Raw genomic sequence first — 27,629 nt, 5'->3', positions numbered from 1 at the left:
GTCTATCCCTTGAAAAAATTCTGCTAGGATTTTGATTGGAATTGCATTAAATCTATAGATCACTTTGAGAAGTGACAACTGTGTTAGATCTTCAAGTCCATGAACATCATAGGTCTCTCCTCTTTTTTTTTTTTTTTTGAAATGGAGTCTCACTCTGTCATGCAGGCTGGAGTGCAGTGAGTGGCACGATCTCGGCTCACTGCCGACTCCGCCTCCCAGGTTCAAGCGATTTTCCTTCGTCAGCCTCCCGAGTGGATGGGAATCCAGGCACACGCCACCATGCCCGGCTAATTTTTTGTATTTTTAGTAGAGGCGAGGTTTCACCATGCTGGCCAGGCTGGTCTCAAATTCCTTACCTCATGTTCCACCCGCCTCAGCCTCCCAAAGTACTGGGATTACAGGCATGCGCCACCACGCCTGGCCTAGGTCTCTCCTTTTATCTAGATTGTCTCTGACTTCTTTCATCAGTGTTTTATAGTTTTTATCTCTCTTTAAAGTTGAAGGATCCATTGATTCTGATGTTTGGGGGTTTTTTGTTTGTTTTTTTACCTTTCTTCCTAACAGAAATGTTTTCAGAATCTGATTTAAGTTTCTTTTACTGCAGTAGGTACACTAGAAAACATAATTATTTGTCCAGATCTCCATCTTATTTAGTGTTGGACACAGGCCCTCAATGACAGAAGGTCCCCTTTAATAGGGCAGTGACTATGTGTACCAATTCCACGGGTCTAGCCAGCTTTTCATAAGTGACAACAGACCAGAGAGCATACTTACGTCACTATTTCCCATTTCTCTCATCTTTATTTTCAGTTACAGTTTCTGTCTTTGGGGAAAAGCAGGCAAAATCTAATTTGTAATGGATAGAACTAGCTGTCCACTTAAACAATAGAAAACTGAGTCATAAATTCTGTCTTTATAAAACTCCTCCATACTTTTGGAAAATGACTCACTTTTAGGCAGCGTCTGCCATAGATATTTGCCAAAAAGTGATCTAACTTGGATAAGCTTGATGCTTTGTACAAGTTTCAGAGCCCCCGTAGAGAAAGCTCTTAGGAACCAGAGACCATCGTGTGCCTGTGTCCCAGGACTTTCAGTCCATCAACACACGTCACTGTAGCATTTTGGAATGTTCTGGTTCAGTTGCTCTCAGATGTTAGCTACTTCAGAACCACCTGGAGGGCTTGTTAGAACACAGATGATTGTGTACCACTCCCAGAATTTCTGGTTCTATAGATCTGGGATGGGTCTGAGAATTTACATTTTGAATAAGTTCCAGGCATTACTGAGGCTGCTAGTTTGGGGCCTGCTTGGAGATCAATTCCTCTAATTTCTGTGTTTGTGTCATTAAAAAGAATTGATAATTTAAAAAAAAATGCAACCAACAGAATCTCTATAAAATCTTATATGTTTACAACTAAATCATTCTTACAAGTAATGAGATGGTATGGATTTGTTCTCAAGTTATTGGATGGAAACAGAAACTTCTCCACTAAGGAGCCCTGTCCATAGCTGATGTGAGAGAGAAAACAAAGCTGGGCCACATTGCTTTCTGCCTTCTTCTTTTATGTAACCAGGAGGGAGCATATCCCTAGAATTTTTTTTTTTTTTTTCTAAAGGCGGAGTGTTGCTCTGTTGCCCAGTCTGGAGTACAGTGGCGCAATCTCAACTCACTGCAACCTATGCCTCCCAAGTTCAAGCAATTCTCCTACCTCAGCCTCCTGAGTAGCTGGGATTATAGGTGCCTGCCATCATGCCCTGCTAATTTTTGTATTTTTAGTAGAGATGGAGTTTCGCCATGTTGGCCAGGCTGGTCTTGAACTCCAGACCTCAAGTGATCCACCCACCTCGGCCTCCCAAAGTGCTGGGATTACGGGCATGAGCCACTGCGCCTGGCCATTTAACAGCTTAAGGTTGGGTCTCAAGTCCTATTTCTTACCTCAAGGAAATGTACGATGTTTATATTTATTTCTTTCATTTAGGCATGCTCAATTCTGTATATTGACAGCAGACTTAACTTGAATGCAGAAAGGAGAATTCAGCAGCACTCAAAATGAATTTACAACATGACAGTGTATGATTCATTCTAAAATGCTTACCATTGACTAAAAGCTTTACTCCTATGTACCTTGATAGAGCAGAGATAGTATGGTAGAGTAGAAAGATCAATCATTAACCAAGGAAATCTGTTCTGTGTGCCTTGGACACTCAATACAAGGGCCTTGGAAGCTACTTACTTTGAATATCGCTTTAGTCAGGAAATTGAGGAGTTTTTGGAATCGATCTTTTTAAGTTTCTTTTTGGCCTTGAGATTTTATGTTTTTATGTTTCTATTTATTTCTGCCTAAGTAAATGACCCCTTTTTCTTTCTTACCACCATCCATCCCCATTACAAATTACATGCCTTTTTGTAAAAGATCTTAACCTCAAAAGGAGAGGAAATGCAATCAGCAAACTCACAAATTTTCTTTCAGTCTTAATTTTCTTTTGCCTTTTTTTTTTTTTTTTTTTTTTTTTTTTGTGAGGCAGGGTCTCACTCTGTTGCCCAGGCTGGAATGCAGTGGTGTGATCATGGCTTACTGCAGCCTCAACCTCCCATGCTCAAGTGATTCTCCCAGTTCAGCCTCCCAAGTAACTGGGACCAAAGGCAGGCACCACCACACTCTGCTAATTTTTAAAAAAAAATTTTGTAAGGGGGAGAGTCTCTCTATGCTGCTGGGGCTGTTCTTGAACTCCTAGGCTCAAGTGATCCTCCCTCTTGGCTTCCCAAATTGCTGGGATTACAGCCATTGAACCACCACGCCCAGCCTTAATTTTCACTGGGAAAGATTATTGAACCATGCTGTATGCTGTGTTCATTAGCAATCTCGCCATATCAAATTTTTGCTACCTGGGTTGAAACAGGGAATTTGCATGTCTTTCTAAAATGCATGCGTTTTTGTCTGCAGATGTCAAATAGCCAAGGCACAGCTGAATAAGACATGGAAATGTAGCTTGTTACAAGTATAGTGTGTGGAGGAATTTCTAATCTCTTTCTGTCCAATCAGCTATGCAGTAAGAGCTCAGTTTTCATCCTCTAGCCCTGAATAGAATGGGGGAATCATCAGCAATCTATTCTGGAGCATACATTTTTAAAGTGCTTTGAAGAGAAAAATTTTCATCTAGTAAGTAGTGAAGAGCTCCTGATTAATAATCGCATTTCTTTTAATTTGTTTAAATTGAGATGATTAGGAGAAAACAAAGATGGGGGAAAGATTCGGGATTTTAGAGAGTTATTACATCCTGATTCGGGTGATTATCCGTACTCCCCCCCTCAGACACACTGTGAGCTTTATTTACGTACATTTTGAGGCAGACAAGATTAGCTAGATCCCAGGTGTCCATTACCCTGTGACCTTTTACCAATACAGGTAAGAAATCTTAAACTCAAGCAGAAACCTGTACACAGCTGATCTCTTTAGGAGTCTATAAATCTGGGGCATGTGCTGTGAGATGTGTGCAAGCCTTGTTGGGTCACTCTCTGTTAGGAGAAGGCCCCCCAGTTAAGGCAAAGGACAACCCAACCTATTCCCAAATTGACCTGTGTAGCAGAATCAGCTTTGGTCTTAATAATGCAAGGAATCAAAGAGCCTTTGGTGTTGAATGAAGTATGCTATACCTTAGCCAGAAGCCTCACTTCTGACCTGTGCTTGATATCCTGTGTATTGTGACTTGATTATCCATACATTTGACCTTTCAAGACTCCCTGAGGCTGGGCTATAGCCTGGTAAAGCCATTTAAGAGTTTTTTAAATAACAATTTAGGGACTGTAGTAGGGTTCCTGTTGCCACTGTTCTCCAACAGCACCCAGCATTTGAGAATCAGTTAGTACTGATCCGATCCAGTGATATATAAGCAAAAATTCTGATTGTGGGAAAACAGAAGAGAAGGCAGTGTTGGCTGTTCAAGCCACATGTCTAGGCATAAATGGGGAGGCCATGATTTCTCACTGCTTTTGACATGAAACCACAAAGAATGTCTTTGTTAAGAATCAAAAAACATAAGAGTTGAACAAGCCAAAGGAAGAAATGATATCATGGCCTAGTTGAATCAACTAAGAAATATTTTTATGTTAAAGAAATTCTTTAACCTTATAACTAGGGCATTCACATTCTTGAGTATATTGAGTGGAAGAGTCCTCTGAAAAGAAAGTTCACATCAATAGCCTTTGAAAGATTTAGGGAATATTTTGCAGTGTAAGATTCGTTATTTAAAATCTGAAATATATTTTTCCTTCCTACGACTCTTATATGTGTTTATAGTAACATCAAGACAATGACATCCTGCAATTGCACTAGAATGTATTACAAATGCATGCCTTGTGCCAATGTATTCAACAAGGAAGCTATCTTTTTCCTCTGTCTTATTTTCATTGAGGAAACCCATGCCTATGCATTATGCATGCGAGTCTGGTGTGGTGTTTAAGTAACCTCCCATGGGACTGCCGTGAGACTGCTGTGAGTCTGGATTTGGGGGAGAGCTGTGTCTTGGCATTTTCAAATATAAGAGAAGGATGTTACCTGATACTCAGAGAATCTTGGCTGAAGCTTAGCATCCCTCTCTGGATTAGCTTAGTATTGTTTCATGATACTATTTTTTGTTTTAACCAGTTGTGCCATTGTTTGCTGATGGAAATTGTTACGTGCCAGCCGGCAATTGTTAGGCAATGCTAGGGTTTCAGATAAATAGAATATCAGCATCATTCTTCATATCAGCAAAATGATAAGTTGTGGTTTTGCCCATCATACTTAAAGCTAATTTAGGACTTAAAATCTGGAGCCATGCAAATTTATAAGAACTGCTTAATAGGAGACAGTGCATTAGTTGATTTAGTGGTTGAATTTCCAGTGAATTTTTTTTTTTAATTCTGTGTAGGGACCCATTTTAAGATAATCTGGAAAAGAAGAGAACCAGGGAGGAAAATACAGTGTGAGGCAGGCTGGGTGGCAAAATGGAAAGAGAGGTAGGCTTTGGGATTAGATAAAGCCAGTAGTTCTTATATTTTCTGTATGGCAAGAGCCCCTTTAGCAGGCTGAGAGTTCAGTGGAACCCCTCTCAGAATGTTTTTAAATGCATAAAATAAGCTGGACTACAAAGAAAGCCAGTTGTATTGAAAAGTTACCAAAATATTTAAGAAAACACTTATGGCACAGTAGTATGTGCTTTTTTACTAACACACAAAATAACAAGCTCTAGTTGTGGGATCTAATGACTTCTATAATTTTGAAATGGTGATGGGCATAAATGATATTTCACAATTGGCAACAACTGTGAAGTGATATAAAAATACGGGTATTTCTGTTGGAGACAAGGTCATAGATACTGCCAGTATCTGGTGGGTGGTCCATACATTCATAATTGAAGGAAAATGCTAAATTGTACAGGCTAATGCAAAGTAAAATGTAATTATTTTCCTGTCCCAGTCCCCAAAACAAGAGCTTGTGGATCTCAGATTAAGATCCCCTGGGTTAGAAGAACTTGGCTAGAATATTAACATGGCCTTTTACTGGCTGTACCACCTTAGGCAAGTTAACCTCAAAAAGTCTATTTCCTCATTTATAAAAGCGTTGATGAGACCTACTTTGTACAGTTGTTGAAAGGCATAGGAAGATCATGCCTAGCCTCACTCCTTGTGTACAAATGATGACTTGAAGCACGTTAGGTCTTCTGGCCAGATTTCTTTTGGCAGTGATAGAATAAAATGACACTTGCTACACTTGCTGAGAGGTAGGGGCAGACTTTATGCTAGGCAGGGAACTCAAAGATTACGCTGAAAGCAGAAAACTCTTTTACCTTTAGATTTTCTTAAGAGTTGTCGACCCTTAAGGAGTGTCAGAAGTGGGATATAATATGGAGAAAAGAGAAAGCATTATAAAATATGTGGAAAGGAGTCTATTAGGAAATTTCCTCCTGGCCTTGTTGATCCAAAGCCTTTAGTTGCAAAGAAACAGCTTTTTGTTCATTATAAATGTTTTAACAATAACTAGAACTGGTGTTGCCATCCACTCCATTTGGGCATGAGCTTTTTTCTTCCACTGGAGACATAGGTCCCCAGATGATTGATTGGCTGCAAAGTATGGACATGTCTTGATTGTTTCTGGAAGGGGCAGGACCACTGCCTTCTTGGATTGTAACTACTACACCTGCAGAGCCCCAAAAGGTCTGGCTACTCTATTAGATTAAGGTTTAACATGTGATAATAGTCTAGTTTTATTACTTAAGGGGAAACTCAAAAGTGTGGACACCTTGATTTTGTCTGGATATTTTATTAAGCACATGTACCTATAGGCCATAAGGATGTGTTCTTTTTCTGGCTGGCCACTGAGTATGTCTGTGCATGATGCTGGGCAGTTCTTCCTTTCTCCCTGACAGCTTTTAAAGGCAGGATACTGAGTGTTTGATCCATCATCTCAGTGAGGGTGTGAAATCAGTGAGGCAATGGAGCTTCAGGGTTTCCTTGTCCCTTGGGTCATGGCTAACACCCCATTTAATGTCTCCTTTTCATCAAAACCAGATTTGTCGTCTCACTTATTTCCCAGTGTCTGGCCAAGATAGTGATCTTTATGAAAACAAACTGGAAGTAATGCAAGCCAGAAAAGATGGGAGAGCTTCGCCTCTGCAGAAGGAAGCTGTTAAAGGGAACAGATGGAGACAGGGTCTAAACAGCTTCAAGAAAGTGTGCACTTGCTAGTCTCAGAGGTGCTCCCTGTCCCCCAAGAGCTGTTTGAATCAGGAGCTGCTTGAGGACCTGAATGACTTCTCCAACTCTGCCAGGGATCCTTCATTAGCCCTGCACTTCTGAGATCACTCAGTGCCCCCCGTAGACCTCTCCTGCTCTTCTGAATGCAGAAGCAGGAGTGGGATATAAAGTGAAAATATAGTAAATTCTAACCTCGTGTGGCTTGAAAAAGAAGTTGCAATTTATAGAGAATTGCCAAATATACTGTGATGGATCACTAATTTTCAACATATAATAATTTATTAAAACACTAAGGATGACGTCTATAATTGTCGTATTAATCTCTGAAGGTATCAGGACTTTACAAGGTTCCTGTGCCTTGGCCATCATTGTGATCATTTATAGTGACTAATCAATTTGACAACTATGTGGCATATGAATGGTAAGCATTCTTGGCAAGCAAAGGGAAGAAATGTCTTATCTGCATTTACCAGATCTCATGTCTTGGCTGTTTGCAGTTATTTACCCCTTTCTTCCATTAATCTAAACTTCCAAGACCCTAAGCTCACATTGTATCCTGTATTAACTTGCTAACTAACCTCCTGTTTTTGTGGTTTTCTTTCTCTGATCTAATCAGTCCAATCAGAAGAAAGATTACATTTACAGATGCACATGCTGATGTCATGACATCATCCTCTTATTTAAGGATCTCCCTTTGCTTCCCTATCAAGTCTCAACTTCTCTGGCCATCTAGACCTCAGGTGAGGTCCTTTTATCTTAGCGACCTTGTTCTTTGATTCACTGACATGGATCTTGGGCGCCATTAAGGTGGTTTATTTGTTGTCAGATACCCTTTGTTCTTTTCTGTCCTTTCACTGTGGAATTTTTCTGTTGGCCAAATTCTATCCATTCTTGGCCCACACTGCCTTCCTAGCATTCTTGTATCCCTCTCTCACTGTCTCGCCTGCACAATTTGGTATATTTGGTTTACTATTGGTCTTCTATTATTTCACATATTACTTGTTTTTCCAGCAAGTCAGAGTTCCTTAATAGAAAGTATTCTGCTCTATTTATTTCATATATTATAATTCTTAGCAAAGCACCAACACACAGTAAGTGTTCAATAAATATTTAGAGGAAGCAGGTAAAAGGTGTCATGAGTTAGATATTTCAAATAGGAGGAGATGGACCCTTGATGGGGTCAACCAGCATCAAGTGTGCCTCTTTTACAAAACCAGGAACCCAATCTTCTCCTTTTTTCAAAGTTGATCCAGGCTTATGGAATTCAGTTCATAAAAACCAAGCTCAAGGGAGTGAATGCCAATTCAATAACAATGAAAAGTCTAACCTCTAGGTAACAGAAATATCTGTGTCAGCCATTCATTGCATCCTTTTTCTTGTAGCAAGGCTTCCAGCAGGCGACTCTAGGGTCATTCGTGGCCAATATGATTCATTTGCACCAGCTCTGAAGCCTAGTGCATGCCATTTAGACTCTAGGGACACCTTCCAAAGTTCTTGCTTTTTACTTTCACCCCTTCCTCATAGATGACTCTTTGCTTTTTAAAGGAATTGAAGGGCTATTCTATAGACAGGAGTAAAGCCTGTTCAGAGATGTTCTAAACACCAGATTTTGTTTGCTTGAGAAGCAAAGAGAAGATAATTTAGACAAGGGCAAAAGCACCATGAGAAGACTTTGAAACAGTTTTACCCAAGTTGTAACTGGAGACGAAGACTTGATGAGTTTTGTGAATTAGGCGGATAGCATTCATGAGCTGGAGAGAATGGGAAATGCAGAGTGCAAGGGAGATTAGTTTTGAGGGAGCAGGTGGCAGTGTTGAGTGATGCTGAGGGGAGATCAGAATGTTGAAAGAGAAGTATGACTGATATCTGGTTAATTTCTTTATTTTGTCTTTCTTGAGCTGCTTTCACCAATGATGTACATATGAAAAAGGGATGTTATGAATAAGTTACCTTCAAACTAAATTAACTGAGTGGTTTTTACATGGAGCTTCAGGATATCCAGAAGCATATGTCTAGGAATAAAAATGGTTATTTTTGAGGGCTGGGCGCAGTGGCTCATGCCTGTAATCCCAGCACTTTGGGAGGCCAAGGTGGGCAGATCATGAGGTCAGGAGTTCGAGATCAGCCTGGCCAACATGGTGAAACCCCATCTCTACTAAAAATACAAAAATTAGCCTGGTGTAGTGGCGCACGCCTGTAATCCCAGCTAGTCAAGAGGCTGAGGCGGGAGAATTGCTTGAACCTGGGAGGCGAAGGCTGCAGTGAGCCGAGATCGCGCCACTGCACTTTAGCCTGGGTGACAGAGCAAGACTCCCTCTCGGAATAATAATAATAACAATAATAATGGTTATTTTTAAAGTAATATTTAATGTGAAATTCATAAGACTTGAAATTGGGGGAAATTGGAAGGGATTAATTCCTGTCCTTTGACTCATTGTCCTTTAACACAGATTAGTATTTTTGCAATCTTAGAATTATGTATTTATCAAGGGCTTCTTTTTCCTGTGGACAGTGTCAAGGGGTGTTTTGAAGTGACTTGAGCCCAGGAAGTATGTTTGGATAAACACTGATGGACTGATGTAGAACAGTTTATCATCTCTGAGCAACTGGTAATCACTCAAACACATGTAAGAAGCTCAGTGGTTGCTTTTTGCAGCTATCAATCATGATGGTTGTGTAATGCAAATAGGAGTAAAGAAGGTTTGATTAGTCTGTAACAGCAGCTGGCACATTTTTTCTGTAAGGGGCTGGATGGTTTTGTGGGCTGTGTGGACTCTGTCCTTATAGTTTGAAAGCAGCCATAGACCATAAACAAATGTGTGCAGCAGAGTTTGAATAAAACTTTATAGAAAATGAAGTTTGATTTTCATGTAAACTAATGTGTTATGCTATTCTTTTTTAAAAACTTTCCAGCCATTAAAAAATCTAAAAAATATCCTTGACCCACAGGCTGTATGTGCCAATCCCTGGTACATAACATAGAATAGGATGAGTTTCGGGAAGAAATAGTACAAAATACAGGCTGCTATATGTTTGCAATAGTGTGAAAAGAAAGTTTACCCAGCGTTTTCTTGGCAACTGAGACTTCTTGTACCATTCATTTTCAAAAGTCATTTCAAAACCAGGAATTTTTTCCTAATTTCTCCAAACTGATTATATCAGCTTTCTAAAATATTTGGTGTGTAATCAAAGTACAGTTTTGTTGCTGGATTTCAAAGGCTGCAGTTTAGTACTAGGTTTTTCCTGTTTCAAAACAAATTGTGTTATGTACATAAATATGTACGTGCACATGCACACACAGGAGGGCTCTTTACCTTAACAATTTGAAGTTCTTCTAATTTCCTTTTTGTTCACTACTAAGTGATTCTTTATTCTCCATGTGTCAGTTTATTTCCAGATGTACATCTTAGTTTTCTTCTGGTAAAGTCCTGTTTCTTCCTATCCTTGCTGATAGAGGAAACCACATAAAGCATTTCTTAAAATGAAGAAAACAATGTCACTTCAGCTGTGAATCCTGTAAACTTTAAGAATCCATTCAGAATGCACTTGAATGGGAACATTTTGTAGAGAAAGCTGAAAAATGGCAGTCAGATTTTTACAGAACAGCCCAAAGGGGTGTTGTGTGTGCTAATGATTAGAACTTTTGCAGATTCTTGCTTAGTAATTAGGACTGACAGATGGGCTCTGTATTAGTCCATTTTGTGCTGCTATAACAAAACACCCAAGACTAGGTAATTTGTAAGGAACAGAAATTTATTTCTTACAGTTCTGGAGGCTGGGAGTTTCAAATCAAAGTACCAGGAGGTTAGGGCCCAGTCTCTCTGCTTCCAAGATGGTGCCTTAAATGCTGCATCCTCTGGAGGAGAACACCATGTCCTCGGGTGGCAGAGGGGCAGAAGAGAGAGAACCTACTCCTGCAAGCTTGCCTTTTTAATTTTTTAATTTTAATGTTTTTAGAGACAGGGTCTCTGCTCTGTTGCCCATGTTGGAGTGCAATGACACGATCATAGCTCACTGTAACCTCAAACCCCTAGGCTCAAGCGATCCACGTGAGTAGCTAGGACTATAAGTGTGTGCCACCATGCCCAGATAATTTTTATTTATTTATTTATTTATTTATTTTGAGGGACAGGGTTTTGCTATGTTGGCCAGGCTAGCTCAAGCTCTTTTGATAGCAGCATTAATCTACTCATGAGGGTTGTACCGTTATGATGTCAATACCTCCCATTAGGCTGCACCTCCCAACACTGCTGCATTGGGGATTAAGTTTCCAACATGCAAATTTGGAGGACATATTCAGACTATAGAAGGCTCTGTTCCTCGGAACACTGTCTTTTTAAAAAGAAGTGCATTTAATTATTCAAGGAATACATGATTATATTTTTGTCTTTTAAAATAATATGGATAAATTGAATTTCTCATTTGACCCTGTCTCCTCCACTCAATACTTCTTCCCTTCCCAGAGATAATGTCTTAGACTATCCAGGCTGCTATAACAAAATGTCATAAACTGGGTGGCTTAGAAACAACAGAAATTTATTTCTCACAATTCAGGAGACTGGGAAGTCCAAGATCAAGACATTGGTAGATTCGGTATCTGGTGAGGGTCTACTTCCTCATAGATGGCTGTCTGCTCACGTAATCTCACCTGGTGGACAGAGCCAGGGATCTCTCTAGTGCCATTCATGAGGGTTCCACCCTCATGGCCTAATGGCCTCCCACAGGCCATATCTCCTAATACTGTCATATTCTGGGTTAAGATTTTAGCATAGGAATTTGAGGGGGACATAAGCATTCAGTTCATTGCGGGCAACCATTGCTATCAATGTTTTGTAATCATTTTCTGTGTGTTTATGTAAATAAATGTTCATGAAGTATGTTTCCTAATAGAAACCATATGAGACCAGGCATGGTGGCGCATGTCTATAGTCCCAGATACTCAAGAGGCTAAATTGCGAGCATTGCTTGAGGCTAGGAGTTTGAGTCCAGTCTGGGTAACATAGCAAGACCTTATCATTATAAAATGAAAAAGAAAAAAAACCCATATGGATTTTATGTCCTACAGATTATAATGAAAATTGCTTTTTTTTCCTACTTGATCCATGTTGGAGAACACAGGTCAGCATTTTTCTTTTGCCATGCTTTCCTGAGGATTGGGTGGGTGGGGGGTAAAAGGTGATAGAAAACCCTTTGCATATGATATGGTGGTAAGACAGCCTCCTATCCTCTAGGCCTGGTCAAGGTTTAAAGCTGACTATCATGGGGTGCTCATGAGGGTTCTTCAAAGGCTCTGTCATCTGTGTCAGTTTCTGGGAGTCCAGGGGTCCGCCACCAGTCCTGCCACTGTGATCATGTTGCCCTTTCAGACAGCCCTAGAGGACTGGACCTGAAACAAGCCCTGGACTGGCTCATTCTTGTCGGAGGACCACTCCATGCCCTTGGAAACATCAGGCACTCTTTGCCCCCACACCCACAGCCTCTGAGAGGATGGCCCAGACCCACTGCAGCAGCAATTTCCCTTCACTCCCATGCCACCAGGGCAGCTAGCCACACTGCCTCTCATGTTCCAGGTCCCCAGAGAAGGGGTGCCAGCACCTCTCTGTGTCTCTTTAATGGTGGAGCACTCAAATCAAGCCCCCAACTGGCCTCACTGAAATCCTGCTTGTGAAGTAAGAAGCTGATATTCCTACTCTTTCCCCAATGGGAAGAGGGTGCTGAATGGGGATCTCAGTGCAGCTCCTTCCAAAGAAATCCTCCCTCACATCTTGCTCTTGACCCTCCCTGTGGGAGAGGAGCTTAAGCCTAGTTCTTAGTTATCTCCTTTTTGAAGGGCAGATGGGTGTTTTTTTTTTAACTCACTTTGGTATCTGATATTGCTAGCATCTTGTGTTAGAGCCAAAACTTGCAGTGTAGCATCCTCATCACGTGTATACTAGAAACTTACTTGTGGAATTGTTGGATGATAGAGGGATGGTGCAGTAGAATGTTAAATTACTCACCGACGGGGTCTCAGGTACATGCCACACGCTTGCCAACACTTTACAAAATTGATCTTTAAATGTTTTTACCAGGCTTTTGAAGGAAAAAGACACATATATCTCACCATTTTACTTTTCTTTACTAGGCAGTTCTTTATATATTTATTGAGCATTTTAATTTTTCTTTCCATGAATTTCCTATTAAAGTCCTTTGCCCTATTATTTATTTATTTATTTTTATTTTTTTCTTGAGATGGAGTCTCACTCTGTCGCCCAGGCTTGAGTGCAGTGGCACGATCTTGGCTCACTGCAAGCTCTGCCTCCTGGGTTCATGCCATTCTCCTGCCTCAGCCTCCCGAGTAGCTGGGACTACAGGTGCCCACCACCACACCTGGCTAATTTTTTGTATTTTTTAGTAGAGACGGGGTTTCACCGTGTTAGCCAGGATGGTCTCAATCTCCTGACCTCATGATCCGCCTGCTTCAGCCTCCCAAAGTGCTGGGATTACAGGCATGAGCCACCGTGCCTGGCTTGCCCTATTATTTTAAAAATTGTCTCTCTTTATTGATTTGTAGTTCTTTATATATTCTGAATATGAACCCTTTGTTACATAGCAAATATTTTCTCCCAGCTTGGCCTTATCTTTTAACTTTGGGAAATTGGACTACATCAAAGGCACAATGAATAATGACTTTGTGTTGTGTCTGTCTTAAAAAGGCCGTCCTTCTCCAGGGTTATAAACACCTTCTCCTATATATTCTTCTCATGCTGTAATAGTTGACATTTTACAGTGTTTTGAGGGTTAATCCATCAGGGATATTTTCATGAATAGTAGAACTCTAACTTAATTTTTTCCCACATGGAGAGCTAGTTATTTCAACACTGTTTGTGGAAAGCCAGTAGCATGGTGTGTGGCCACTAGAATAAGGGTAGTCAAAGGGCTAAAGTGGCTGGAGTGGGGAGAATGACAGATAATTGCTAAACATCCTACTGATCAAGGTTAGATGACTTCTCAGTCTAGAAGATACATACCCTTCTGAGAAAGCCCCTTGTAGGAGTGAACACCCAACATCCTTTGACCAGTTTTACTATCAGAACATTTACATACAGGCAGAACTAAAATCTGTGATTATCTGGATGAGAAAACAGTTGTAGGCAACTTACTCATTTTTCTGAACAAGAAAAGGTTCTACATAATTATGTTCTGTATGAATCTTTTATCAGCTTTAATAGTTAAGTCTCTTCAAAGAACATGAGATATTCTTTTTTTAAAGTGAGCCTATGATTTATTTATCCTCATTAATACTTGTTTTCCCCAACCCTTCCAAACTGTTTGGGAATGTTGTGTTTCAGGGATCAGTGAAGGTCATGAAGATGCCTTTAAGGCCTGATTAACCTGATTTGAAAAACTTTAAAACTGACCTTCTCTACATCTCCCCATTATTGTCCTACGTTTCACAGTCAGATCAAGGCTTATTATCCTTTCCACTGGGGAAGTAGCCCAAATCATAGAGTGAGTGAAAAACATTTACTAAGAAGTGTGAGTCTTTTAATCCCTCTTGTGTTTCTTTTAAGAAATTAAAACCAATAATGACTATCAGTTGAATTCGGTTGTTCCACCTTGATTTTATCAAAATCCTTGGACATACATTAAAGTATTTGTCCCTTGGGCAGGTGCCAAGGCTATGAAGTTGGAGCGTGGCATGTTCTAGAAGCAGAAAGAAGGCTGGTGAGGTAGGGACACAGCAGGTAGGGCGTAGAGTGAGGCCAAGCCCAGGTCAGGGCTGGACTTCAGGGCCTAGGTCCAGGTGAAAGCACTGGGCGTGATGCTGAGGGCAGTAGATGCTGTGGGAGGATTTTAAGCAGGGTGACAAGATCAGGCTTGTACTAGATGAGAACGTTGGCTGTGTAAAGATAGATTGACAGTAAGCAAGAGTGAATCCAGAAAAAAATAATCTAGAAACCTGTTGCAGTGATACAGGTGAGGGATACTTTGCCTTTATTGGATTTGAAAGTATAAAAAAAAAAGAACATCTGTTGTTTAGAGTAAAAGCCCTGTAAGGTATGGTATAAAATGAAACATTTTCAAAAACGCCCATGTCACAAAAAAAATTTTTTTAAATCAGCTCTGTGCAGGACCAGCTACCTAATTTGCAGGGCCCTCACTGCCAAATGAAACCATGGGACCCCTTGTGCAAAAATAAAATAATTTCAAGATGGCAACAGCAGAGCATTCAACGAACATGGGACCCTGTGTGATTGCTATGCAGCACGCCCTGGGTCTGTGTGACAAAATGGCTTGAGTCAGTCCCTGAGAAGCTTCTCCTTGCCTGTTCCATAAAAAGGCTGATGATGACTCCTGTGGTCTAGGCAGAGGGGTAAAGATAAGCTAAGCTTGTGTAGCTACTACTGTTATTTTGTTTGTTTGTTTGTTTAGACTGCTTCTTGCAGAGCAGGGCTACCCTATCGGCAGTGCGCCCAGAGTAACCTGTTCTTTAACTCAAAGGCTTTGTTAACCTTAATACAATGTAAATTACAGAGAATGTTGGAAACAAAACTGGCAGCAGGTATTTATGACTGGAGGAGGTGAGTAGGGATGGTGATGGGAATTAAGAGAATTGTTTTTTGTTCTTATTGGCTGTGGTTGATGAAAACATAAACTAGGAGAAGGAAGTAACATTAATATTAAATTTGTTCCTTAGAGCTATTTATTTCTTACTAGCACGTACCCATTTACCTGGCTTTCCAGGAGCATATTCTTTTTTTTCTTTTTTTTTTTTGAGATGGCAGAGTTTTGCTCTTGTCACCCAGGCTGGAGTGAAGTAGCACAATCTCGGCTCACTGCAACCTCCACCTCCTGGGTTTAAGCGATTCTCCTGCCTCAGCCTCCCAAGTAGCTGGGATTACAGGTGCCAGCCACCACGTCTGGCTAATTTTTTTGTATTTTTAGTAGAGACAGGGTTTCATCATGTTGGCCAGGCTGATCTCAAACTACAGACCTCAGGTGATCCACCCACCTCAGCCTCCCAAAGTGCGGGGATCACAGGCGTGAGCTACCATGCCTGGCTTCCAGGAGCATATTCTTAAACAGTTTGGAGGGAAAATGGTTTGGGCAAAAGACTTCCTGTTAAATTGTGTGCTGCTTTCTTTTTCTTTTTTAAAGAACTGGTAATACAGCCGGGCACGGTGGCTCACGCCTGTAATCCCAGCACTTTGGGAGGCCAAGGTGGGTGGATCACCTGAGGTCAGGAGTTCAAGACCAGCCCGACTAACATGGCAAAACCCCATCTCTACTAAAAATACAAAATTAGCCAGGTATGGTGGTGCACGCCTGTAATCCCAGCTACTCTGGAGGCTGAGGCAGGGAGAATCATCTGAACCCAGAAGGTGAAGGTTGTAGTGAGCCAAGATCGTGCCATTGCACTCCAGCTTGGGCAACAAGAGTGAAACTCTGTCTCCAAAAAAAAAAAAAAAAAAATTTGGTAAGACATGGTTTTGGCTTTTTATCTCCTTCTCCACTTATTTTTTACCTGTGGAAAATGATTCAGAAAACAGACAGAGCTTTGAATAAGAGGTGTAAATTGTGAAGTTCCTTAACTCTGAAAATTGAAGACATAAATGTATAGAATTTTCCCTTCTAGTATCACTGAGGGAAGAATAGTGGCTGTGGGAATTTGGTAGTTTGGGATATTCTGAAATTGTTTGCTGTCATTTTCATTTGTAATAAGTTTACTTGGCAAGTTCTGTACCAAAGCTATCTTGAGGGCAAAGTTTGTGAACACCTTTTAAAACACAGTTTACGTTTCTAGAAAAAAGATCTTATGCTTACTAAACAAAATTCCTTTCAGCAGTTTTCAATGACTCAGAGCCCTGATATTTGCATAGTGATTCGGCCAATGGAAGTTGACTCTGAGATAATTTTGGTTAAGATAAGTCTCCTGGTTTATGCTTTTAAAAGGTTAGGTTAATAAAGGCCTGTCTGGAATAGTATAATGTGCAGTGGTTTCCAGCCACTTTTGATTATCTCAAATGCCACCTATAGAGCTGGGTAGTAATAGTGATATTAAGGTATTATTTCAGAGGGACCCACAAGGCCAACTTTGGACTCTTGACATTAAACACTGCAAAATTCCAAAGTGCAGACAGCTTGGCAAGTTTGAGTTCTGGTGCATTCTGTTCACAACTTTTTTTTTTTTTTTCAATAGTGCTTTTGTCTTTCTGCTAAAGGTCAGACTGTAGTTGTCGAGTACTGGTATTGTTCCTGAATTACTAGGGAAGAGGGTGGAAGTATTGACTTAGTTTTTCTATTATAATATCCTATCACAATGCTGGATTTTAATGATTTAAAAATGTAAATAAAAGTGTTTGCATTTTTAGACTACTTGTGAGCAGCTGCGAATTCTAAAATCACTATGGGTGTTTGCAGCTCTTTTCTGGGCTCATTTTACCCATCTTTGATCTTCTATCAACATGCAGGTCTGTGTGATGGGCTAGAACCAGCATGTATTTTGTTTAGAGTCAGACTTTGTTGGAATCCTGGTGTCACAATTTGGACCCTTGGGGCAGCACCCAGATTAAGTAACCTCTGTAATATGGGGGTACCACCACTGCTTCGCAGAGCTGTTAGATAAAGTAATGCATATTGCCTGCTACAAAGTAGATGTTGTATTTGAGTGTAGAGGAGGGGTGTATTTGCCCATTCTCATGATGCTAATAAAGATATACCTGAGACTGGGTAATTTATAAAGCAAAAGAGGTTTTTAACAGACTCACAGTTCCACATGAGTCTGGGAAGGCCTCACAATCACGGCAGAGGATGAAGGAAGAGCAAAAGTATTTCTTACATGGCAGCGGGCAAGAGAGAACTTGTTCAGGGGAACTCCTCTTTATCAATCCATCAGATCTCGTGAGACTTATTTGCTGTCACGAGAACAGCACAAGAAAGACCCGCCTCCATGATCCAATTACCTTCCACTGGGTCGCTCCCACAACACGTGGGAATTGTGGAAGCGACAATTCAAGATGAGATTTGGGTGGGGACACAGCCAATCCATATCAAGGGGTAAGGTTTAAGTGTAGAGCCATTGAGTCCAGGCTGCTGCCACGTACTCTTCCAGGGCAATGGAGGTAGTCTGAGTCTGCTCCATGGAGAGTGGCCATGAGGGACCCAGAGCTGACCTCTGCCTGCCTCAAGCCGGATTACAATTCTGTTGGGACTGTTTTTCAACTGCACCCAGCTGATCTAGGGAGAGTTTGTAATTGATGTGTGTTTAGCTCTGTGTCAGCATCACTGGTTTCTTAAGGAATCTCACTCAATTCATTGGGGCTAACAACATGAAATGGGTTTAACTTTCTCTAGGCACTGCTTACCACTGTGCCCTGTTAAATCCCCCCTTCCAGTCTCTGAATGGTGGATTGGGCATCTTCTATCATTCCTTCATCTTTCCAAATCTCCTAATGTTATATCCAGTTCATCTTCTGTGCCTCTCCTACTCTCTCTTCTGAGCTCTAGGTCCTCTGGGATGCTGGGGTGGAGAGGAGAGGATGGAAATGGGGAGCAAGGGACTAGTAATTATTTAACTCGCCAAGCGGAGTTGGTGGTGAGAAAGTGCCTCTCGTAGCCTGCTGCTTTTGTGCGGTTTGTTCTGATGGTGGGGTGTCTGCTCAGGTGATGTGTGACTCTCTTGGGGCTGTGTTTGGCTTTACCTCAGCCTCGTTTGTGAGCAGCCTGTGCAGAGGACAGCAATGTCCCCCTTTGGTATTGCTGGGTGTTCATGCCCCATCAGGCTTCAACTCCTCCTTCTAGTGAGTGTCCTGGTGCTTGGCCCATCAGCTGCCTGGCAGCCCAAGGGCTCCTGCCCCTCTGACCTCAACACTCCTTCAAAAGGAACTGTGTGAGTTACTGCAGTCCTGTCTCTCTGTCCAGGGGTTGTAGGGAACTGAACTGGAGCGGGAATATTCCAGTCTTCTTTCCTGGAACATTCCCTTGAGGCTCTGCTTGCATGTGGCTCCCGCAGTGGGCCTGTCACTCCCAAATCTCTGACTCAAAAATGGGTACCAGTGTCATGCTCATGGGTGTGCCCCCACTCCAGGGACTGGATGCCAAGTTCCCCCTACTCCATGGCATGCTCCGTTCTGCTGCAGTGCCAGCCTGGAAGGGAGCGGGAAACTGTGAAGTCTTCAGCTCAGCCAGCAGTCAGACTAGGAGCAAGATGCTCATCTCTCCTTCTTGCAGGTACCCTAGTCTCTCCTAGTGATTCTCTTGGAAGTCCCCCAACCCCTACCTGGTTGGGGAAGCAGACAGTAACCTGCACTAGAAACTTGCCCTCCCCATAAAGCCAACATCAACCTTTCTCCCTGTCCTTGCATGGGAAGAGGGGCTGTGGTCAGGTAGTAAGACTGGTCCTCTGACCTCCTGGGGAAGCCATAGGGGGCAGTGTCTGACCCTACTTGTTTATGGCTTTCTAAGTAGGGTACTTAGCCCTGTTGTGCTCAGCTTTGGCCTTGGCTGTATTCTAAAAATAAGGGAAACAGCCCATTTAACAATATCCTTTTTAAGGATATTAGTAATATTCTCTTTCTGTAGTGCCCAGGATGTTCTTCCTGTGCATCCTTTCCTGCAGTAGCAGAGTGAGGGCAGGACCACACTAATACTTACTGGCATTTGTGTCGGATTTGATCAGTAGGCTTAAAATGTATTTCACCTTGGAAAGGTATGGTAGGGGTCTCCATGGACATCATTTTAATTAGCTGCAGGAATTGGAGGTTCAAAGCGCCCCAAGTTTTCTTCAGTTTCCCCCTCCGGACTCTATGCCAGTGACTTAGAAATATAAAGGTGTGTTCTCTTGGATGGATTGTTTGACTTGCTGCTTCCTCTTCATATTCACCTAAGAAATGGACAGTCAAAATAAATGGAAAGTCTTACTTTAAATAGCAGAGTTGATGATTAGGTTCAGGTAATCTATTTCATTGTTCATTTATTAAGTAGATACAAGAAAGAAAAAGGAAACCACTGGGAGGGTATGAGTGAAATGGCTAGCTCTTTTTGGGAAAAGTTAATCTGGTGGCAGAGTATGGAAACTAGATCATCCAGGGGAAGAGGAGTTGGAGGTATGGAGCACTAGATTATAGGTCAGTGTTCAGACCAGAGGTCAAAGGGCCTGACCACAGTAAGTGGCAGTGGTAGTGGGAAGGAGGGGATGAAATGAGAGAGAGGCACAGAGTTGCTGGAAGCCAACAACGGACTGGAATGAGAACAGGGAATGACTTTGCAGCGTCAATCTGGGATCCATGAAAGGAGAGGGTACCATGAACAGAAGTAAGGAAGTTAGAAGAAAAGACCAATTTGAGGGTGCGGAACATCAGGGCTACCCTTAGCCTATAGTGCCTTTTCAAGGAGGAAAAGATGTTCCCTCCTCCAGGCACAGGACCTGGCCTGTAGCACACAGGCTGGTCTGGGCTAGGTTCTGGTGCACAGTGTGCCACCTACACAACCATACATGATGGCCCCGGGGAAGATTCCTTTAGAGCAGCAAGGTTCCCATGGAGTAAGAAGGCCTCAACACTTCATCAAGGGCATAGCCAGACTCTAATGTCGAATGAGTGATAGTGCTTATTCTTGTATTGATTGCAGAAAAAGCCATCATGTAAGAAAAGCACTCCTTTTGACAGACACCTACCTAATCTACACATATCACAGCTTTTCTTTTTTTTATCGTGATGAAATATATATAATGTAAAATTTACCATTCTAACCATTTTTAAATGGACAATCTAGTGGCATTAAGTACATTTACAACATTGTGCAACATCATCATTCTCCATTTCCAGAAATTTTTATCTTGCAAAGCTGAAACTCTGTTCCCATTAAAAATAATTCCCTATTCCCCCTCCTCCTAGCCCCCTGGTAACCTCTATTCTACTTTCTGCCTCTGTGATCTGCCTACTTTAGATACCTCATATAAGTGGAATCATAGAATATGTGTCCTTTGGTGCCCATCTGACTTTTTTACTTAATGTCATGTCTTCAAGTTTCATCGTGTGGCATTTATCAGAATTTTATTCCTTTTCGTGGCCAAATAACTTTGTATTATATGGATATATACCACATTTTGTTTATCTGTTCATCTGTTGCTGGGCACGTGAGTTGTTTCCATGTTTTGGTGATCATGACTGATGCTGCAGTTAACATGGGGTGCAGGTATATATTTGAGTCTTGCTTCTAATTCTTTGGGGATATTATAATACCTATACTGGATCACAAAGTAATTCTACGTTTCACTTTTTGAGGAGCCACCAAACTGTTTTCCACAGTGGCTGCCCCATCTTACATTCCCACTAACAGTTCACAAGTGTTTCAACTTCTCATCATCCTCACCATCATTTGTTATTTTCTGTTTCTTTAAAACCAGTAGCCATCTTAATAAAGTAATATTGCATTACGGTTTTGATGTGCATTTCCCTGGTGTCCCAGTTCTACTTTTATATACCTGCTTGTCATTAAGAAAGCTCTACTTTTCAAGAATGCTGGAAAGAGCAGCTTTCCCCCCCATAAACTCATAGCCAACCTTCACTTATATGAGAACATACAGAGCATAGTTTCACCTCCTTTGAAATACTGTAATAAGAGTTTTAGATGTATTTGATTCAACGTGCAGAATGTTTATTTTTTTTGTGTGTGTATGTGTGTATGTGTTTAAGACAGTGACTTGTTCTGTCACCCAGACTAGCATGAAGTGGTGCAATCACAGCTCACTGAAACCTCACCCTCTTGGGCTGCAGCAATGCTCCCACCTCAGCCCTCTGAGTAGGTGGGACTATGGGCATGCAACACCATGCCATACTAATTAAAAAAAATTTTTATAGAGATGGTGTCACACTGCTGGGCACAAGCAGTCCTCCTGCCTTGGCCTCCCAAAGTGTTGGGATTACAGGCATGGGCCACTGTGCCCGGCCACTATTTTTCAGTTAGTTGTGAGCATTTAAAAAAACAGAAGAACTCATAAAAAATCTGAATCTTCCACTTTTCAAGAAATCCCAAAGTTCAGGCCCTTGTGGTCCACATTTCCACAAGTAGCTGTGAGCTAGAGCCAAGTTGCTTACAGCCCCCACCCAGCCAGCTTCGTTCCTTACCGGTACCGGCCTCACCCCTGCAGGTATCTGTTTCCAAGCCCGCCCTGTTAGAGTGGATTTCTGAGGCTAAAGTTAGTTTGGATTTATTCCAACTTATATAAATAATTGAGGTGATTAGATATGACTAATACTTCTGTTCTACCTAGCTACTTAATACCTCCTCTGACACTTTCTTTCCTGATAAAATCTGAAATCTCTTCATTTATCCTTGCATCCCTTGAGCCCCTTGAGGGACAGGTCTTATCAACAGATTGGTTTCTACTGGTTAAAAGTTGCATTAAATTTGTCTCCTCATACCTGGAACAATTGGATATCATGTTTTGCACCTGCCCATCAGGTAGATACACCCTTTTAGCTCTGCCACATTCTAACATAGAGTGGCTCTTCTGTCATTGCCACCTAATTGTAGGCCTCTGCTTGCTAGTTGTATCCACTGTTTACGTTATAGAGAAATCTTTTCACATATGTAAGGACTTTATATCTGTGTGTGTGCCCATTCATTTAATAGTCTTTGTATATGCTAGAATTAAGGCACAAGAAATACAAATGTTTCATGTCTGTGGTCAGGAAATACAGTTAGCAATGGCTGTAGCTGTTTAGATTGTGAAGATGATAATTGGCCGCTTCAGATCCTGTGTCTTACAGATAATCAGTACTGGAAGGTGTAGGGTGAAGCTGCGTCACAGCCATGAAATGGAGGCATTGTGAAACCCAAGCCGGCCCAGAACACCCTCGCAGCATGATTTGTTATTGCACGGAGCTGGCTGTACTGCTGCTCAAGCCATATTTCCTGAAACTCAAGAACGCCGGAGTGGAATAGAGTTCTCTTATAACCAGCTCCTGTTCCCTCAAACCTTCGCGTGACACCCCTTGTGGTTTTCAGCCCGTCTCTCTGTGTGGTCGCTAATGACTTCATTAAAGGTGAAGCATTTCAGTGATCAAGAGCCAGTGCTTGATGATGGTTGGAGGGACGTAAATGTGCAAGCGGGCCTCAGAGCCTAGGCGGACCAGCCTCCTTGCCTTCACTCTCAGGCATCACGGCCCTCCAGCATGTTTCTCTGAGGAGCTGTTGATCATTTGCCCAGGCGATGGAGCTGGGAACCTCGTTGTCACCAAGTCAGTACCAATGATTTGTGCTTCCTGTCAGGGAAACCTGTGGTGCATGTGCTTGTCTTCTGCTTCTCAGCCAGTTTCTTTTTTGCATCCATCAATCTCTTCTTATCTGTCTTCTTTTTCCTGACTGGCCATAGTAGTCAGTTGTGAGTTTGGACTTGTATTTTCTTATTTTGTAACAGTTTGTTTTCTGGCTTCATCTTGCCCCTCCCTCCTAAAAGCTCCACTTGTCTTTTATTTCTCAAGGTAGATGGGATGAGGTTTTTTTGTTTTTTGTTTTTGTTTTTGTTTTGTCAGGTTGACTTACATTTCCCCCCATTAGGGTGTGCCACAGAAAGAAGTTTTCTCTATTTCTGATGTCTATGTCAATACAGAACAATAATGAAATTGTTAGGCAGGTGAAATGGTACTTAACTATCTGTCTGGAAACTCCTAAGCGCCTGCAAGTCTTTCTGAGTGAGAATTTACTGTGGATAGCAGTTAAGATGCCCCATTCCTGAACATGCTGTAGGAATGGGTCCTGGTAGGCATCACTTTCTAGCCAGTCCAAAGCCACGCTTTCCTGGCAGCCTGTTCCTCTCATCATCTTCCTGTTCCCATGGCCATGGCACCCCAAATGTCTGCTGCTCTGACCAAAAAGCTGGCAGACAGTAAATAAACTGACTTCTAAGATAAGAACCTTCATTGGAAACAATTTTTAACATGCCTTCTTTGTCAAGGAGTAAAGACCCTGAATCCCCCAGGGGTTCCTACAGCCCACGATGGTTCACAAGAGAGTCTACAATCCTCAGAGCCAAGAAGCACTGAGACTCAAGGACAGGGCCACTTGACAGAGATAGCAGTTCCCAGCCGACTTGGGGCCTAGGAGGATATTCTGGGTGGCAGGGCTCTAATTGATTATTAACCTACATATAAAATCAAGGACATATAGCCAAGCACAGCAGCAAATGCTGCCACCTTGTGAGCTGCCTGTGGTTGTGCTGGGTGGAGATGGATCTAGCTAAGGCACACCAGGATGCAGCTTAGAGAGAACTTGGTCAGATTTTTACTGCTTCTGGTATAATTGGAACACTTTACTTCTTAAGCCTACTGTGTAATGTTATGTGTACAGAGTGAGTGGTTGCTTAATTAAGTGCTTTAATTTTTTTTGGTCATATATACACGTGGTACAAAATGTAAAAGGCCCAAAGGAGGGGACAGTGAAAATTATATCTTTCTCCCACCCAGTTCCCCTTCCCAAAGGTAAACATTATTGCCAGTTTCTTTTGTAGCCTAGTGGGAATAATTTCTGAATAGTTATCTATACTTTATAGATAACTCTATAGTGATAGAACTATATGTAGTTCTATACAGTATGTATGTAGTTATATACAGTACATATATATGTCTATAGTATATATGTGTTATATACAGTATATATGTATATATGTACTGTATGTAAATATATACATATGTAGTTGTATACAGTACATATATACGTATCTATAGTTTTCTTCTATATAGTTATCTCTACATATACATACATATATACACATAACTATGTATATAAAACTATATAATTGTTACACTGTTGTGTAACATGGATGTGTATACAATAGCGATATGATTAAATATTTCTTATTAATGATGATTTCCTGCAGCCTTTCAATCTTGTTAAACACAAGGAAAATTAGAAATGGACCAAACAGAAGTGGCATCATAAAAGGCAGCTACTGTTTGGGAGCAAGGGACATGCCGTGGAGAGGAAATGTGTGGTGGTCTGAAATTGCACCAGTTTACACTACAATTTTAAAACCATGCCTAGCCTTGCCGAAGGACCTCTGGGGCAAAGGTTAAGCCGACACACCCTTTAGGTCATGGTACACAGTATCTCTGGGCACACGGTGGACTCTGGTTTGTGCTGGACCCCTAAAAGTTATTTCCTTTTATCCCCGGTTCCCTCCCTCCCATAGGCAACATTCTGATATGTATACAATGTATCATTTAGATTTGTGTGCATTCTTGCAATGTATCTTGTTTTGTGTGTAAGTATTTTTAATTTATGCAAATGGTATGGCTATCTCATTCTGTTCCTTAGTTTTTTTTACTAGGCTTTGAAAGTTCCATCCATTTTACTAGGTGTGAATCCACTTCATTGCTATCTGTCTTTGTAGGGCCAAACTGAGATTTGGAAAATACTTGAAGCAATCTTTGTGACTTTTTACCCAGATTTTTTCACATGTTGACACACATGGCAAAAAGTGCATGTACTTTTGTGTTACTGTTTTACTCACTTTACTATATCAACTTTCCTCCATTTTGCTGCTTTGTCATAAATATTAATGGCTGTATAGTATTTCGTTTATATAATGAGTTATTACTTCACACTCTCTCCTGTCATCAGACATCTAAGTTTTTTATTTTTGAATATCATTGTGGTTACATGCGTATCATTGGTCTTTGTTGATTTTCTTTTTCTTAAGCCAGAACAGATGCCCAATAGGGAATTATTGAGCCAGAGAAAAATTCTCCTACAGCATGTGATGGAAGTGGCCACACTCTACCTCTTGCTTTATTTCCAGAAATGAACACAGGTGTCTATATCCATTTAATACACCCCTTTTTGGCCGGGTGTGTTGGCTCACACCTGTAATCCCAGCACTTTGGGAGGCCGAGGTGGGCAGATCACTTGAGGTCGGGAGTTCAAAACCAGCCTAGCCAACGTGGTGAAACCCCATCTCTACTAAAAATACAAAAATTGGTCAGGTGTGGTGGCGTGTGCCTGTAATCTCAGCTATTCCGGAGGCTGAGGCAGGAGAATCCTTGAACCTGGGAGGCAGAGGTTGCAGTGAGCTGAGATCATGCCACAGCACTCCAGCCTGAGCGACAGAGTGGGACTCCATTTCAAAAAAAACAAAACAATACACCCCTTTTTATTTGTAGTGCACTATACTTAGAGCTGTTGCCATAGGAATTGATATATCAGGCGTCATGGTGGTCAGCAGACAAATAGGAAACTCCTGTTATGTCGTCAGAATGAGTTGCAGAGAGTACCATCTGCTACCTGTATTGTACATCTTTCTGTTCCTCTGTCACGCCTGGCGCAAGAGCAGCATTGGTTTAATCATCAGCAGCCCTTCTGCTCTCTGTAGTCAGGATTAGCAGTAACTCATTGGTGGGCAACACTGACTTGGTCTTGCCACTTGCACTGTGAACTGTAACTATGGACACACATGTCAGGAAAGAATGGTGCTTGGGATGCTCCTCCTATCTGTGCCTCAAACGTTTTCACTCGAGGGATATTAAAAAGTGGCCTACTGCTTATAAAGACTGTGTGTCAGTGAAGAGGAAGAGGTGGGAGTGGAGAGTGGGAGGCATTTGCAAGAACATATGTTGGATTCTTTTTTTCTCTTCTTGGTGACAATGATTGACGGCATCTAGTGAGTCCCTGTTTGTCACTTCCTTGGTACAGCTGGTAGTGGAGGTGGGGGAAATCAATAAGGGCTGGACAAAGGACATAGCTAGAGGAAGAAAGCACTGCAAATATGGTATTAAGATGACATTCCTCACAGTTGAATTTTTCACTGTGCTATTACTTCACACTACCTGCTGCGAGCTATTCTCTTTTGATCCTTTAGGCTGTAGAGGAATCAGTCTGTGTAACTCTCCCTCATTCACCACCTCCAAGAAAGGGTTAACTTTGGACATAAGATACCTGTAGTTTAAGGGGAGGAAGAGAAGGAAGGAAATTCATACTGGATACAGCTTTTGCCAGTTATGTTTCTTCTATGTTGAAATATGGGCTGGCTTTATGGTATTCTCTTGGTGTTCTGGAATGTCCATTATTTAACAATTCCATATTGAATACTTGCTTGGGGCTTAGAAGAGGGAAGTCAAGTGTAGGAAGGAGTTGTGGCAATTTAAGTAAGTTTACAATGATCTTATTAAGCTTGTTGCTTTCATTTTCCTGCCTACGTTGGGGCAAAGACGTGTTAAAAGTGCAAGAACAGTGATTATTTTGTGGTTAGAGCATGTGCACAGTGTAGACAAACCCAGGAAGGAGAATCTGCTTCATCAAGTCTTAAGTTGTTATTTAGACCAAAATGTATGCGTAAGCCTCAGATGACTGTTGATGTGCCAGGAAACTTCTGCTGAGTACTTTCGGTTCTTTCTTCTTTACTTTACCTCTGCACCCCAGCTCATGGTTATCCTGTAAAACTGAAGGTGCTTTGCACTGCAAACAGACATGACAGCTCAGTCTCCCCTGTAGCAAGTTCTAGGGAAGGCAGGTTGGCAGAGTCCCATTTTTGAGCTCAGTTCTCCAAGGCCCTTTGGTCAGCTTATTTTCCTGCAGGGTGTCATATCCCACAGTAGTCTCCACCTGGAAGACACTGGATCTCATATGTTCAGATCAGTGTAGCCATGCTGCTCTGTGGAGAACAGTGTGATAAATCCTTGGTAGCATTACGCTTTAAACTGGTGGCCACTTGCCTACCTCCTTTTAATTTCATTTTGTTAACAATTGTTTCCTGAGGACCTGTTGCATGCTGGGTACTTTTTTCCTGGGTGATTTCACATTTAGCATCTGTTTTCATTCTCATGACTTCTCTGTGAGGTAGCAAGTATTGTACCCAGTTTTCTGATAGAGGAAATTGTGGCCCAGAGAGATTGTTGTACCCCAAGGTAATGAA

The 27,629-nt window shown here is 41.6% G+C and overlaps 1 protein-coding gene across 4 annotated transcripts in view; it reads left to right on the top strand.

Annotated features, from left to right (window-relative positions):
• Nucleotides 1-27,629, top strand: part of IQGAP2 (IQ motif containing GTPase activating protein 2) — a 305,238-nt gene that overhangs the window by 117,959 nt on the left and 159,650 nt on the right. For 2 of the 4 annotated variants that reach the window (XM_055112283.1, XM_055112282.1), the window contains exon 1: nt 26,826-26,862. The exons of the other annotated variants lie outside the window; for them this stretch is intronic. The gene's annotated coding sequence lies outside the window, so the exon portion shown is untranslated. Of the gene's footprint in view, nt 1-26,825; nt 26,863-27,629 lie in introns of those variants that run through there. 4 annotated transcript variants of the gene reach the window in all.

This window comes from Pan paniscus, chromosome 4, assembly GCF_029289425.2.
Source record: "Pan paniscus chromosome 4, NHGRI_mPanPan1-v2.0_pri, whole genome shotgun sequence".
NCBI lineage: Eukaryota > Metazoa > Chordata > Mammalia > Primates > Hominidae > Pan > Pan paniscus.
Note: the sequence above shows the minus strand (reverse complement) of the source record. Positions and strands in the feature narration are given on the sequence as shown.